Here is a 16,239-nt window from a genome sequence, read left to right as displayed (position 1 = left end):
TATAGATGTCTATTAGGTCTGCTTGCTGCAGAGATGAGTTCAATTCCTGGATATCCTTGTTAACTTTCTGTCTCTTTGATCTGTCTAATGTTGACAGTGGAGTGTTGAAGTCTCCCATTATTATTGTATGGGAGTCTAAGTCTCTTTGTAACTCTCTAAGGACTTGCTTTATGACCACATTTTCTTTATCCAGGCTATAGTTGATGGGCATTTAGGTTGATTCTATATCTTTACTATTGTGAATAGTGCTGCATTGAACATATGCATGCATGTGTCTTTATAATACAATGATTTATATTTTGGGGGGAACAGAAAAATACTTCATGTCCTCACTTTTAAGTGGGAGTTAAATGATGAGAACACAGGGACACACAGAGGGGCGCAACACACACTGGGCCTTTTGGAGGGTATAGAGTGGGAGGAGGAAGAGGATCAGGAAAAATAATTAATGGGTGTCAGGCTTAATAACTGAGTGATGAAATAATCTGTACAACCAACCCCATGACATAAGCCTACCTATGTAATAAACCATAGCTTGTACCCTTGAACATAAAATAAAAGTTCAAAAAGAGAAAAATGTTAGTTAATATTTTTAAAAATTAAGTAAAGTTGTAAGGATACAAAATCAACATACAAAATCAGTAATATTTCTATATCCCAATGGAAAAAATCTGAAAAGTAATAAAAAATGTTTTTCCATTTATGATAATGACAAATAAAATTAAATATCTAAGAATTAATGAAAGAAGTGAAAGATCTCTGCAAAAAAAATAATAAAACACTGATAAAAATCGAAAAGAGTACAAAAAAATGGAAAGATATTCCATGTTAATGGTTTGGAAGAATCAATATTGTTAAACTGTCCGTATTACCCGTAGCAATATACAGATTCAATTAAATCCCTATCAAAATACTAATGACATTCTTCACAGAAATAGAAAAAACAATCCTGAAATTTCCATACAATCACAAAAGGCCCAGAATAGCCAAAACTATCCTAAGCAAACAGAACAAAACTGGAGGAATTACATTACCTGACTTCAAATTATGCTACAGAGCTATACCAAAACAGCATGATCCTGGCTTAAAAACAGACACATAGACCAAAGGAACAGAATAGAGAACCCAGAAACAAATCTACACACCTACAGTAAACTCATTTTTGACAAAGACGCCAAGAACATACATCAGAGAAAATACAATCTCTTCAATAAATGATGCTGGGAAAACTGGATATCCCTATATAAAAGAAGGAAACTTGATCCATGTCTCTTACCTTATACAAAAATCAAATTAAAATGAATGAAATACTGAAATCTAAGACCTCCAACTATGAAATTACTGTGAGAAAACATTAAGGAAACTCTCCAGGTCATTGATCTGGGCAAAAATTTCTTGGGCAGCACCCCACAAGCACAGGCTACTAAAGCAAACATGAACAAATGGATCACATCAACCTAAAAACTTTTACATAGCGAAGGAAACACTCAAAAAAGTGAAGAGACAAACAACAGAATGAGAGAAAATATTTACCTACTACCCATCTGACAAGGGATTAATAACCAGAATATAAAGGAGCTCAAACCACTCTAATAATCTGATTAAAAAAATATGGTCAAAAGATTTGAGTAGACATTTCTTAAAAGAAGATATACAAATTGCAAACAGGCATATGAAAAGGTGCTCAACATCATTAATTATCAGAGAAATGGAAATCAAAACTATAATGAGCTGTCACCTCACCCCAGTTAAAATAGCTTTTATTCAAAAGTCAGGCAATAACAAATGCTGGGGCAGATATGGAGACAAAGGAACCCTCATATACTTCTGATGAAAATGTATATTAGTTCAACCACTAAGGAGAACAATTTAGAGGTTCCTCATAAAACTGAAAATAGGGCTACCATGTGATCCAGCAATTCCGTTGCTGGGTATATACCCAAAAGGAAGGAAATCATTTTATAAAAGAGATACCTACATTTCCATGTTTGTTGTAGCTCTGTTCACAATAGCCAAGATTTGGCAGCAACCTAAGAGTCCATTAGCAGATGAATGGATAAAGAAAAAGTGGTACCTATACACAATGGAGTACTATTCAGCTATAAAAAAGAATGAAATCCTGTCATTTACAACAACATGGAAAGAACTGGAGGTCATTATGTAAAATGAAATAAACCATTATGTAAAATGAAATAAATGAAAAACAAACATCTCATGTTCTCACTTCACTTGTAGGACCTAAAAATTAAAAAGATTGAACTCATGGAGATATAGAATAGAAGGATGGTTGGCAGAGGCTGAGAAAGGTAGTGTGGGGTGGGGTGGAGGTGGAGATGGTTAATGGGCACAAAAAAATAGAATGAATAAAACCTAGTATTTGACAGCACAATGGAGAGACTAGAATCAATAATGATTTAATCGTACATTTATAAATAACTAAAGGAGTATAAATGGATTGTTTATAACACAAAGTATAAATGCTTGAGGGGATGAATATCCAATTTTCCATGATGTGGTTATTACACATTGTATGCCTCAACAAAAATATCGCATATACCTCATAAATATTTACACCTACTATGTAGGTGGCTGTGTAGTATTCCATCATATATGTGATATATGTGATATGAGAGATATATTATATATATACTTATGTGTATAATTATACATATAATATGTAATCACTTTTTTAATCCAATCCACCATTGTTGGCCACCTAGCTTGATTGCATGTCTTCGCTACTGTGAATAGCACAGCGATGAACAAGTGAGTGCACGGATTTTTTTGCTAGAATGATGTAGTTTCCTTTGGGTATATACCCAGTAACGGGATTGCTAGGTCAAATAGTAGCTCTGTTTTACGTTCTTTGAGAAATCTCTAACCTGCTTTCCACGGTGGCTGAACTCATTTATATTCTCACCAACAGTGCATGTGTTCTCTTTTCTCTGTAGCCTTGCCAACATCTGGTTTTTTTTTTTTTTTTTTTTTTGACTTTTTAATAATAGCCATTCTGACTGGTGTGAGATACCTCATTGTGGTATTGATTTGGATTTTTCTGAAAATAAGTGATGTGGAGCATTTTTTTTCATATGTGTGTTGGCTACTTATATGTCTTCTTTTGAAAAGTGTTCAGTCTTTTGCCCACTTTTTAATGGGGTTATGTGTTTTTTGCTTGTTCAATTATTTAAATTCCGTACAGACTCTGGATATTAGACATTTGTCAGATGCCTAGTTTACTAATATTTTTTCCCATTCTCTAGGTTGTCTGTTTACTCTGTTGATAGTTTATTTTGCTGTGCGGAAGCTCTTTCATTTAATTGGGTCCCATCTGTCAATTTTTTTCTTGAAGGTGATTTTGAGGACTTAGCCATAAATGATTTCCAAAGGCCAATCTACAGAATGGTGTTTCCGATGTTTTCTTCTAAAGACAGAGTCTCGCTCTATCGCCCAGGCTGGAGTGCAATGGTGCGATTTCTGCTCACTGCAGCCTCTGCCTCCTGGGTTCAAGCAATTCTCCTGCCTCAGCCTCTTGAGTAGCTGGGATTACAGGCGCGCACCACCATGTCCGGCTAATTTTTGTATTTTTAGTGGAGACGAGGTTTCACCATGTTGGTCAGGCAGGTCTTAAACTCCTGAGCTCGGCCGAGTGCAGTGGCTAACGCCTGTAATCCCAGCACTTTGGGAGGCCGCGGTGGGCGGATCACGAGGTTAGGAGATCAAGACCATCCTGGCTAACACGGTGAAACCCCATCTCCACTAAAAATACAAAAAAAAAAAAAAAAAAAAAAAAACCTAGGCATGGTGGTGGGCGCCTGTAGTTCCAGCTGCTAGGGAAGCTGAGGCAGGAGAATGACGTGAACCTGGGAGGCGGAGCTTGCAGTGAGCCGAGATCGCGCCACTGCACTCCAGCCTGGGCGACAGAGGGAGACTCCGTTTAAAAAACAAACAAACAAACAAAAAAACCACTGCGACCCGCCGTTTTCTTCTAAAATTCTTATGGGAAAACCGTTCTTTACAGAAGAATAACTCGTAAATGTAGAAGTTTTCAAAAGCCATTTTACAACCACCACAGTAATAAGTGAGTCGGAGAAATCATTAATTGGTACTAAAATCAGCAGGTGAAAGTTAATTGGGGAATAGGATATTCAGGTGATTGTCGAAAATACATAATGTGAATCAAATCTCGGGATAACAAATCTGGCAAATCTAAATTGGGAGACATTTTACATAATTGGCTTGGATACTCATTTTTCAGTTCAATGTTTATGTATAAAAATACAATTGATTTTTGTGCAATGACCTTACACTTTTTAATTTGACATTGAGTTTGCTAAATTCATGCATTGTTTCAAAAATATTTTTGATCAGAATCAGACAATTAAGTAAAATAAAATAGATGAAGATTTTATAGATATTCTTTACTAGTTTGAGAAAATTTGCCTTTTATTTCTAGTTTTCTGAGTTTTTTTTTAAATCGTGGTGCATGTTAACTTTTGTCAATTTTTTTTCTGCATCCATTAAGAAGGTCTTTGATTAACATGGTGAAACACATTGATGAACCTTTGATTCCTGGTAGAAAACCCAATTTTTCATGATTCGTTATCTATTTTATATATCATTGGCTTTGATTTGCACTTGTAAAAAGTAATACAGAGATAACCTGTGTACCTTTTACCGGGTTTCTCCATTGACATTGAAATAATCCACCAAGCTTGCTTAGCATTTCCAGTTGTGCTTGTGTGTGTGTGTGTGTCTTTAGTTCTTGCAATTTTACTATGTCGAGTTTGTGTATCCATCATTATAGTGAAGAACATTTCTTTCACCTCAAGGATCTGTTGTGTTGCTTTTTTTTTTTTTTTTCTTCTTTTTTTTTTGAGATGGAGTCTTGCTGTGTCACCCAGGCTGGAGTACAGTGGTGAGATCTCGGCTCGCTGCAAGCTCGGCCTCCCAGGTTCACCCTATTCTCTTGCCTCAGCCTCCCTAGTAGCTGGGACTACAGGTGGGCACCACCACGCCTGGCTAATTGTATTTTTAGTAGAGACAGGGTTTCACTGTGTCAGCCAGGATGGTCTTGATCTCCTGACCTCGTGATCCACCCATATCAGCCTCCCAAAGTGCTAGGATTACAGGCGTGAACCACCGCACCTAGCCGTTGTGTTGCATTTTTATAGCCACATCTACCTTCCACATCCCCAACACCTGGCAACCACTAATCTGTTTTCCATATCTTTAATTTTGTCAGTTCAGTAATGTTACATAATGGAATTATACAGTATGTAACCATTTGGAATTGGCTTTTTGTCACTCAGTATATTTCCCTTTTAATTGCTGAGTAATATTCCATGCTAAGGATGTATCACTGTCTGTTAACCATTTGCCCACTGAGAATTTTCAGTTTGTTTACAGTTTTGGGTTATTACATGTAAGTGTTATGAATATTTATGTGTAAGTTTTTGTGTGAGCATAAGCTTTTATTCTATGGCATAAATGCCCAAGAACACAAATGCTGGGTTTACAGTGGTTGCATGTTTAATTTTATAAGAAACTGCCTACTATTTTCAAGAGTGGCTGTAACAGTTTACATTCCCAACATCAATGTTTAGATTCCAGTTTTTCTGAATTCTTGTCAGCATCTGACAACATCATAAACAAATTTTAGCCATTATGACGGATATCTTACGACATCTTATTGTAGTTTAAATTTGCTTGTCACTAGTGGCTACTGATGTTGAACGTATTATCATGTGCTTATTTGCCATCTGTACATCCTCTTCGGTGGAATGCCTCTATTCATGCCTTCTGTTCATTTTCTAATTGGAATTTTTTTCTTTTACATTGAGTTTCTTTTTTTTTTTGTATTTTTTTTTTTTTTTTAGTAGAGATGAGTTTCAACAGTTCTTTGAACTTCCACCTTTTCTGTGATTGGATACCTATGATATTTCTGGTGTGAGGCAATATTGCCTTGTTCTTTTATGAACACTCTTATTCATGTCTTTGTTGTGTATAAATTTGCATTTATGTTAGTATACACGTAAGAGTAGAATTGTGAGTCACAGATCTGCATGTGTTTAGCATTAGTAAATATTGACAAATAGTTTCAAAGTGGTTGCACCGACTTTATACTTTCATCGGCTGTGTATGAGAGCTCCTTGGCAACATTTGTTAATGTCATTTTTTAACACGTTCTTTGGATGTGTAGTGGTATCTCATAGGTTTTAATTTTCATTTCTCTGCTGATTAACAATGTTTAGGACATTTCTCTTTTTTTTTTGTTCAGATGGATCGTCATCTTGTACTCTCTCAAAGACATTTGCTCATTTATTTTTTAAAAAAGTGATATCTTCTCTACTCTATCATTAATTTTTTCATCCTTTTAATAATGTCTTGAATAATGTTTTTAAATTTTAATGAAGTAACTTTTATTAATCTGTTTATATAGTTAATGCTTTTTCTTCACAGCCAGTCTTGTACTTGCTTCTTTGAAAGTAATGTGTTTTTATTCTCTAACAACATTTAACATTTTTTCTCAGAATCATTGACTAATACCAAAATCTATATTAGTCAGAGTTCTCTAGAGGGACAGAACTAATAGGATAAATGTATACATAAAGGGGAGTTTATTAAGGAGTACTGACTCACACAATCACAAGGCGAGGTCCCACAATAGGCCATATGCAAGCTGAAGAGCAAGGAAGCCAATCCGAGTCTCAAAGCTGACAAACTTGGAATCCAATATTCGAGGGCAAGAAGAGTCCAGCATGGGAGAAAGATATAGGCCAGAAGTCTGAACCAGTCTAAATGATTTTAGACATTTTCTTGTGTTTTCTTTCTGCAATTTTCTTTATGCAAGGATCTGAATACCTCAAATTTGACAAAGTGTCCTGAACTCCAATTTTTGGGGGCATCCCATTCGAGCAAGAGTACTGCAGTTTCTCCTCCTGCTTTATCCCCTGAAGCAAATTGACAAATTGCAGGCAGAAAAATAGCTGTTCTGATCTACGACTAACCTCAATGCCTTTTTTTTTTTCTTTTGGGATAATGGCTCCTTAAATCCTGTTTGCCTTGATTTCTCTCTAATGATTTCAAAACACTATTTTTAAAAATCCAGGTTTTATAGTTGTCAGTCCCCATATGAACAAAAAATAGTAATAAAATAAAATTAAATTAAAATTAAAATCCAGGTTTTATAGTTGTTCTTAGTTGTAATACTAGTCAGATACAAACTACTCCTTCATAGCTAGAAGCAAGATTATGATTATTAATGTTAATAATCAAATCATCTCAAATTTTGATAATGGGAGTCCTTTGGATTCTGGATCATTTTGATATGTACCCTCAATTCGTGATACTCCTTTACTCTCTGTCACAACAAAATGTTTCAAGGTCACTTTGTGCTTACTCTGCCAAAGACATAGATTCAGTTATATCTCTAAGGATTCCAGTTATTTGTAGTGAATAATGATGTTTAGAAGCCAAGATCTGGGGAAAAAGTATACTTATGGCTACCAGGGTAACATTGCTTCTGAATCTTTCCATGGCTTAATTGCATGTATTTAATCATTAATGCTAACAAAAATTCAAATACAATACCATAGCATTTGTCCTTGCCTTTTCCTATTCCATATTTACCCTTTCATCCTACAGTACATAAACCAGTGTTAAAATGTCTATACCAATGCCATCACTGATACAACTTAATAAAGCTCACAATTTCTGTCCATTTCTTTTTATTCTTAGCACATTTTATTAAGAGTGTACATTCAAAATATGATTTTCTTAGATTAATTTTTTCTGTATAAATATGTTATCAATCAACATAGAGTTATGGTCACTTGTTTCTCTTTTGTGTTGAATTTTGTTGAACATATCAATGGAATCAAATGATTATTTACTTGAGAACTATTAATATAAGGATTTATATTAATAGATTTACTAATATAAGGATTTATATTAATAGATTTACTAATATTGATATAAGGATTTATATTAATAGATTTCTTAATAGTGAGTCTTTCTTTAATCTCCAGAACAAATATGATTTGGTGATGATGTATTATTTTCTTGACACCTTGTTGGCGGGTTTCATTTGCAAATACTTAGGATTCTTGAATCAATATTCATAAGGAAACATGATTTCCTCGTTTTTGTGTGTGTCTTTGTCAGGTTTAGTTATCAACACTACATTTGTTTCAAACTTTTTCTCATTCTATTTTATTTCTATGCTTTGGAACAATTTAAAAAAGAATGGTTTTTAAAGAATTGGTCAAATTTTCCATATAATCATCTAGTTTGAGTGATTTTTGAGCAGGCAGTTCTTTGAATTCTTTATCATTTTTTATGTCAGTCAGTTTGTTGAAGCATTCTATTACAACCAGGGTCAATTATGACAAATAGTATTTTTGCATAATATTTTCAATACATTTCCATAGATTTCCCTGTAACAGTCTCATAATTTTGTTCATTTCATTGTTATTTCCCCTCTGCAGTATTTCATTTTGTAGATAATTCAATACTTTCGCCTTTTATTCTTTGAATAATTACATAATAGTGGTTTGTTCATTTGGTAGCTTTACCCAAAGAGCCATAATTGCATTACCTTGACTTTTAATATATTTTATTAATTTATAATTTGAGTACAGTAAAGTGTACCCATTCTAAGCATATAGTTTGAGCACTCTTGGAAGTGCACTTTTGTAAACACATCATAATCAAGACATAGAACATTCTCACCTCCAGAAAAACTCGTTTAGGCACATTTGTAATAAATCTCCACTACCATTTCCGTCATTAATCTAAAGAAAACCACTAATCTGCTTTCTATCACAACAGGTTTGTTTTGCTATTCTAGAATGTCATATAAATAAAGTGATACAGTATGTGCTCTTTTGTGTCTGCCTTCTTTCACTTAATATAATGCTTTTGACATTCATCAAGTTGCTCTATCAGTTCATATCTTATTATTAATATTATTGTAGAGGTATAATAACTTGTATATACTTTTACTGTGTATTTTATATATCTTCTTTGGGAAGTATCTGTTTCAATCTTCTGTTATTGCTATTTGGGGTATTTGCCTTCTTATTAATAAATTGTAAGAATACTCATTCCAAAAGGTATAAACAATCACAAAGATACATAAATATATGGTGACAGTGTAGATAAATTGTTTTATAGTTATATAATATACTATTGTGTGTGCATTGTATATGTATATAGAGAAAATATGAAATACTTTCTGCTAGTCTGTGAGTTGTCTTTTTATTATATTAGTGGCATTTTTTGAAGAGTCTTGCCTGATCCTCTACCTCTGCATCCCGTTATCTCTAGCCTTTTCAGTTACATGACCCAAGATATTTCCCTGTAAAATCTAGCATGAGCTGGGGTTTTGCCCAGCAGAAAGAATCCTGAGCAATGCCTAGTGAGCTTAAGGCAATTTATCTACAGCTTTCCTAGTGTCCAGATGTTAAATCTACAAATGTATTAATTACCATTTCAGAACCCAAGCTCAGAGCAGTGGAGCAGTTGGTTCCAGACCACATAGCAATTGCAATGCTGATTTTTATTTTCCTCTGGGAGGTAGATGGTATATTTTTCTCCATAATGTTTGCTTCTCGTCATTTATCAATTTGATATTTTTCTAAGCCATTTAACAGTTTTATTTATCAATTTCGATGCATGCCTTCACTTCCAACTAGACTGAGTTCTTTAATAGCAATGTGTTTCCTCACAATTAGTAAGTACTAAAAGTAGTCTGAGCACACTAAACTTACTGGTTCTCTTATGTTCTATCAGAATAAAACAAACAACTTTACCTCAATTTTCTGTAAACTCATTTGGTGATCATTTTATCTTCTTCATACTACCTTTTACCCAGTCAAATACCACATACTAATTATATATCTGCAAAATCTAATTCTTCATCTTCACTATTATTTCCCTAGTCCAGACACATCATTTCTTGCTTAAGTGGCTTATCATTTCTACTTTGATTCTCTGCTTTTTGGCGGGTAAAACTTTAAAGACATATCTAAGATATAATCCACATTGCAATCAGCAATGCGTTACAAATATCTATTCAATTTACTTATTTATTTGCTATGCGCCAGTACTCTGCTGTGCTTTGTGGTGGTTAAGATGAAAAAAGAAGAGCTCCTGGCCTTCCTTTTATAAGTAGAGTAGACAAACTTCAGAAAAATAATTAGGAATCAAAGAAGCAAGTATGAGTCAATTTATTTGGGAGCATATAAATGGCACTAAATACTTGAGCTGAACCTTGAAAGCGGGGTAGAAATTTGTTTGTTGTGTTCCTTTGTTTTTAGTTGGAGTCAAGTTGAGAAATAATTTAGATTGTGTCCTGTAAGCAATGAAAAAGAAAATTGGTCATTATTTTTATTTTTAAAAGATAGTGTTAGTGGCAATTTAGATACTGCTTGGAATTGGGAAGTTTTGATCATGTGACTCTTTTTTGTATGACTATACTGAGTATTTGGAATTTAATCAAGAAAACTTGCCATTTTAAAAAAACTTCAGCCGCTTTTTTTTATATATATATAAAATAGAGCAGCAAAGCACCATAAATCAGACCTATTTATGCTGCAGAGATTTGCTTAACAGGTTCCTTAGGCCAGTGTAAAAAAGCTAGGCACCTAATACCCTGGATAAGCAGAACTGTGGTATGGGGATAAATGCAGAAAACTTAGGAGCCTATCGAGTGGGAGGGTCTCCTTTCTTCTTGAGGTTCAGGTTTTACTCAAGAATTGATTCGTTTCCACAAAAGATCCACTGATCCAGAAAGGACTGAAAGGGAGTGTACCAAGAGGGGAAGGAGAGCCTGACTGGCGAGGTAGGCTCAACAATAGGACCTAAATAGACATGAGAATGGACATGTGGCTGACATTATCAACTCCTCCTTAGCCTAGAGGAGAACCTTAGGCACAGTGACTGGGCCTTAAATATAAACTAAAGAACCTTGACCTTTTAAGTCCAATCTAGAGCATCTTTAAATGAAGGGAATGCTCGTGGGAGTGGGATCCAGACCACTAAAGGTGTCTTTGCTGCAACTGATCAGGAAATGTTCACTGGTGCAGCACCAGCCCTCAGCTGCACCATTGACAGTAAAAGAAGCAAGGTAAACAAAACACTGGCATTTGCTTGTGGCCAGATCTGATTCTTAAGTTCTTGTTTAGCCTAGAAGCAGTTGCAGCTGTTTTCAACTGAATCATTCCCAGGGGTTCTTAGACAACTGCTGTGTATTGAGAAAGCCCCAAGAGAGACACTCTACAACCTTTGCTGTGTTAATTTTCTTGGGCTGCCATAACAAAGTACAACAGACTAGGTGGCTTAAACAATAGAAATGTAAGTTCTCACAGTTCTGGGGGTTAGAAGTTAGAGATCTGAGTATCAGCTGGACTGGATCACTCTGCATTCTCTCTCCTTCACTTGTAGATGGCCATCCTCTCCCTGGGTCCTCACATGGCCTCTGCAGATATCTGTGTCCTCATATCCTCCTCTTATAAAGTCACCAGTCATATTTGATTACAGTTCACCCTACTGACCTCATTCTACCTTAATTACCCCTTTAAACAGCATATCTCCAGGCCAGGTGAGGTGGCTCACACCTGTAATTCCAGCACTTTGGGAGGCCCAGGCAGGCAGATCACTTGAGCCCAGGAATTTGAGACCAGCCTGGGCAACATGGTGAAAACCCATCTCTATAGAAAATACAAAAATTAGCTGGGTATGGTGGCTCATGCCTGTAGTCCCGCATAGTCTGAGCTACTTGGGAGGATCACCTGAACTCTGGGATGCTGAGGCTTCAGTGAGCCATGACCACACCACTGCACTCCAGCTTGGGCAACAGAGGGAAACCCTGTCAACAACAACAACAACAACAACAACAACAACAACGAGCCTATCTCCAAATACAGTCACATTTTTAGGTACCAGGCATTAGGGCTTCAATACATGAATTTTGGCGAGATGATAAAACTCAGCCTATAACACTTACCATGTTGCACGAATGGAGACTCGAGTGAATTTGAATGTTAAAAGGATATAGCCCCTTAAAAATTATTTTATTGTCAGATCTTTACTCATCACCATTTTAATCAAATCTAATGCTGTAGTAACTTGCTTCAGAACTTTGTGTTAAACAACCAAATAACTATAGAAGACACAGCTGGGTTCCCTGTGTGTTCCTCTCCATTCCCATTCATGTCTGTCCCTCCAGAGAAGTTTCCAGTATGTATCCTAAAACATTGCTAGGATATTTTTATTCTTTTGTTGTAAGCTTATCTGTACTCCAAGATGGTGAAGTAGATCATACCAGTTACATCTGCTTACTATTCTTATATAAATGTTAACTTCAGAATAAATCCATACTCTGTAGCATGGCATGTTCCTTAAATATCTGTCCTCACCTGCCTTTTCAGTCCCACTCACTGCCCTTCCCCTCCATAACAGTGAGCTGAACATGCCACTTGCACATATGTATCTCCATTCTTTCCACGTGCTCCTCTCTTTGCCTGGAAAGACCTTGCCTTCTTGCATCTGTTTTGTTAAATAATAATTAGATAATGCTTCTGTCACAATACACATTATATCAATTACAATAAGTTTTGTTACATGTTTTACCCAAATGATTCAGAGTACCTTGAATGTAACGAGTAAACTTTTTATAGGTCAATGTCTAGAGTTTGGCATATAGAATGTTATTAGCTCAGCTAGAGCTAGTGAAGAAAAATGATTAATGAATAGATCAGTTGGTTGCTGATGATGAGGCTTGGCAGCACATGCGTATGCCATGAAATTGAGAAAAATTTTAATTATTTACTAAATCTGTAAATCATGTGTCTCTGAGTCTCTGCTTCAACAACAGAAGAAGCACCTAGATAAGGGGAAAATATAAATATATTTTCTAAAAGTTGTTTCTTCCACTGAGACTTGCATACCGCTGCTGCCTTTGCTCTGTGATTGTGGTATGTATGACTGACAGGCTTCAGGATACCTAAGTGCAGCCCACATTTGAAACCCGGCAGCTCAGCCTCCCCTCATCCTGCTGGGAGCTGTTACAAGCTATGAGGTGCCAGTGGGTTTTATTCTTGCCTTATTAAAATGGAGAACGAGACCCCAAAAATTAAAACTACCTAAACCCACAACTCAGAAAAGGAAATTGGGGTTTAGAGAGGCATATAATAGATTTCTTCACACAAATTCTAAAATTTGAAGGCCGTTTTATTACAACCATATTCAAAATCTACTGTAAACTAAACTCCTTCCTCTGAATAAAAAAAAAAAAATACAATTTCTAACAAATCATAGGTCATAGACTTCCCAGGAAAAGGCAGAAGTCTGCTTCTCTCCAGGTAACAATTCTCCCAAATACATCTATCTCTTCACGGGAGATAGCCCCCACCTCTCATTTGCTAAATTGGGCAGCCAGTTCCTGCACATAGCCTTGCTCCTCCACCACCTCCCAGTGCTAATTGCTTCTCTAGGATGTGTTGAGAAGCTGGAGTGGGAGGAGCTGGGTAGCATCCTGAAGTAATTCCTGAGGACTCTCTTCCTGTACTCATTATTCCTGTCTGACACTGTCAGCCTCCAGGTTTCCTCAGAGCACCTCAGGTCAGTCGTGCTAGAAGACGGCATCATGAGCCACCTCCTTTCGGAATGATATGGGAGGTTAATTCCCAAGCACAGTGCCTGGGGAAGCCAGGGAGTGTGCAAGGGAGACTGGTAATTCCCAGATAGATCTGTGTCAGCTATCTTGCCCTAATTACCGAAAGCAGACAGAAGCCCTCTAGGTGAGTAGACCCAGTGGTATGCAGGCTGCCTAGGAAGTTTCCACTAGGAATCAAGCCGGAGTAGAGTGCAGGGACCTCATGGGAAGCTTTGCCTGGAATGAACCAAGGGTTCATAAAATAGGCCACGGAGTAAGTTTTCTTTTGTGACGCTCAGAATGCCTGACCCGGGGCTCAAGGCTTATTCAGCAATCAGTCAGTGTCACATGACTTGACTCATAGGCTGAGAACAGAAATGTCTTTACAGAGGGTGATACAAGAAAATTTGACTTGCTAAAGAAATAGCTAAGTTAAGGGTAGCAACATGTACCTGAAACACATATATGCATTTTTAATAAAAGATCTCTCACCCCCACACACACACACAGAGCAAAAAACTAAATTCTTTTTTCACTGGAAAATAGAAAGCCTATGCAGACGTAATGAGTATGAGACACACTGACTCTCTAAAGAGATCAGAAATAATCTAGAAGGACCATCTCTGTGAGACATTTCTACACTGGAATGCACATTGTTCCAAGAGTCTTTTAACTCTTCCATGTGATCATGTCTGTTCCCTTGAATAAATGGCAGTGCTCCCAGCTAGATCATTATTTGTCTCATCTACTTTTGCATAGTCCACAGTGTCTAGTAAAGCGACAGGCAAAATAAGGTGCTAAGTCAGCATTCCTGGAGAGGAAGGAAATAAAGGGGTGAAGAAAACAAAGGCAGGATGGAGGCAGGGAAGGAGATAGGGAGGAAAATTAGGGGATATTTTAGAGTTTTCCAGATTTATAGAAAAATTCACTGTCAAAAAATTCACTGGGCCAAATGTAGGTTAAAATTTGGTTTTTACTGCAGTGAAGTCAAAGGTCCAGAGACCGCAAAGTTAAAAAGCAGTGAACAGCTTTTGTACACGGTTCTTTTTCTACAGTGAAATTCAAACAATATTTAAATACATTCTGCCCTGCGTTTTACAGCCTTCCATCTAACACTGGCCGTATTCACTGAACAAAACAGTTCTGGGTCCAGGAGCAAACAAGCAAAAATCCTGAGCTGCATTCTTCAAATAGTACATTTGAATATGTTTTTCATATTTTTAATGTACTTATGCAGATAGCTAAAGGAAAGCCAGTGCTGAACTTGACCTACCTTGCTTAAAACAATGAATTACCCTTTATGTAAGTATCCTTTTTTGATACATAGAAAAAACTGTGACATTGTCAATGGTAGCAAATACTGTACCCACGAGAGAGGTGTGTCCCTCTGATGATTTCCTCAAAATAGGAATGAAGAAGAAAATCCATATAGCACCTTATAAGTTCTTTATCCGAACATTTTAATCTTTCCCTAATAGTAAAGGGAACACAGGAGAAACTCAACCTAAATCTACAGGATCCTTATCTAAGTCCCTCCCACTTTGTTTCTATTTCTGTTTCTGTGTTTCTCTGGGGCATGATTGTACACATGCCCACTCATGCATGCATGCACCTACATACACATGCACTTTCCCCTGGAAGATGAAGGAAAGGAAAAGAGTGTATTGTATAATTCCTAGAAAGCTAATTTTATTTTTAAGGATAAAAAGTTTTACTAGAAAGAATAAGGTGACAGAATTGCTTTTTGAAATGTTTATTGCTTTTTTCCCTAGAATTTACTTTTTTGTCAATTTTTCATCTAGCTCCTTGTAGCAATCTAAGCATATTTTTCTCTGGTTCTTGTTCCAGTTAAGATGAAATAACCACCCTCTACTCTGTTTCTCTCATTGAGTATAGCTGCAAAACCTGGAAAGAATGCGTAGATCAACTAGTTGAAGGCTCTGAAATATAATTAGTAACAGGAAGGTTGAGCAAGAAGGCCAGAATTCAAAGTACCACCAAATTGGTTACTTTTTTTTTTTTTTGGCCTGTCTTCCTGCTGTCTGACTCCAGATGGAGGTGCAGTTGTAGAAATATACAGCAAAAGAGGGCTGAAATTAGGTTGAGGAAGTGAGGCTGAGTAGTAAAGTGCAGAGCTGGATCCTGTCTTTACTTAAATTGCAACATTTTGTTCATTATAAATTTTCACATTAATTTTGATTTTTTAAAATATTGCATTAAAATTTGATTTATTGAATTTGTTGGTGCTTTCTTAATTTTTGTAACCAAGAAATGTGCCTCACTTATTTCACCCTGGTCTTGGCCCTGCAATGGAGTGGGTTAACTAAAGCCCCAGCTTTCCTGCTGGAGGGCCAAAAAAGTGATCCCAAGGGAACTGGAAACTGACAAGGAGATTAAGGATAAAGAGTAGCTGAGAAATGTGAGCCCATGCAAATTGTACATGAAGTGCTAGGCAGCACATGCATAGATCTGATTCTAATCAGCACCTCCAAATCTTTGACAACTGAGTAGTGACTTATACATCACCACCTAGGTCCACCATAGTAGGTGGAGCACAAGCAGAATGTATAGAAGCAAAGGCT

Source organism: Mandrillus leucophaeus, unplaced genomic scaffold (assembly GCF_000951045.1).
Source record: "Mandrillus leucophaeus isolate KB7577 unplaced genomic scaffold, Mleu.le_1.0 Scaffold276, whole genome shotgun sequence".
Classification (NCBI taxonomy): domain Eukaryota; kingdom Metazoa; phylum Chordata; class Mammalia; order Primates; family Cercopithecidae; genus Mandrillus; species Mandrillus leucophaeus.
This window is presented reverse-complemented; position numbering follows the sequence as displayed.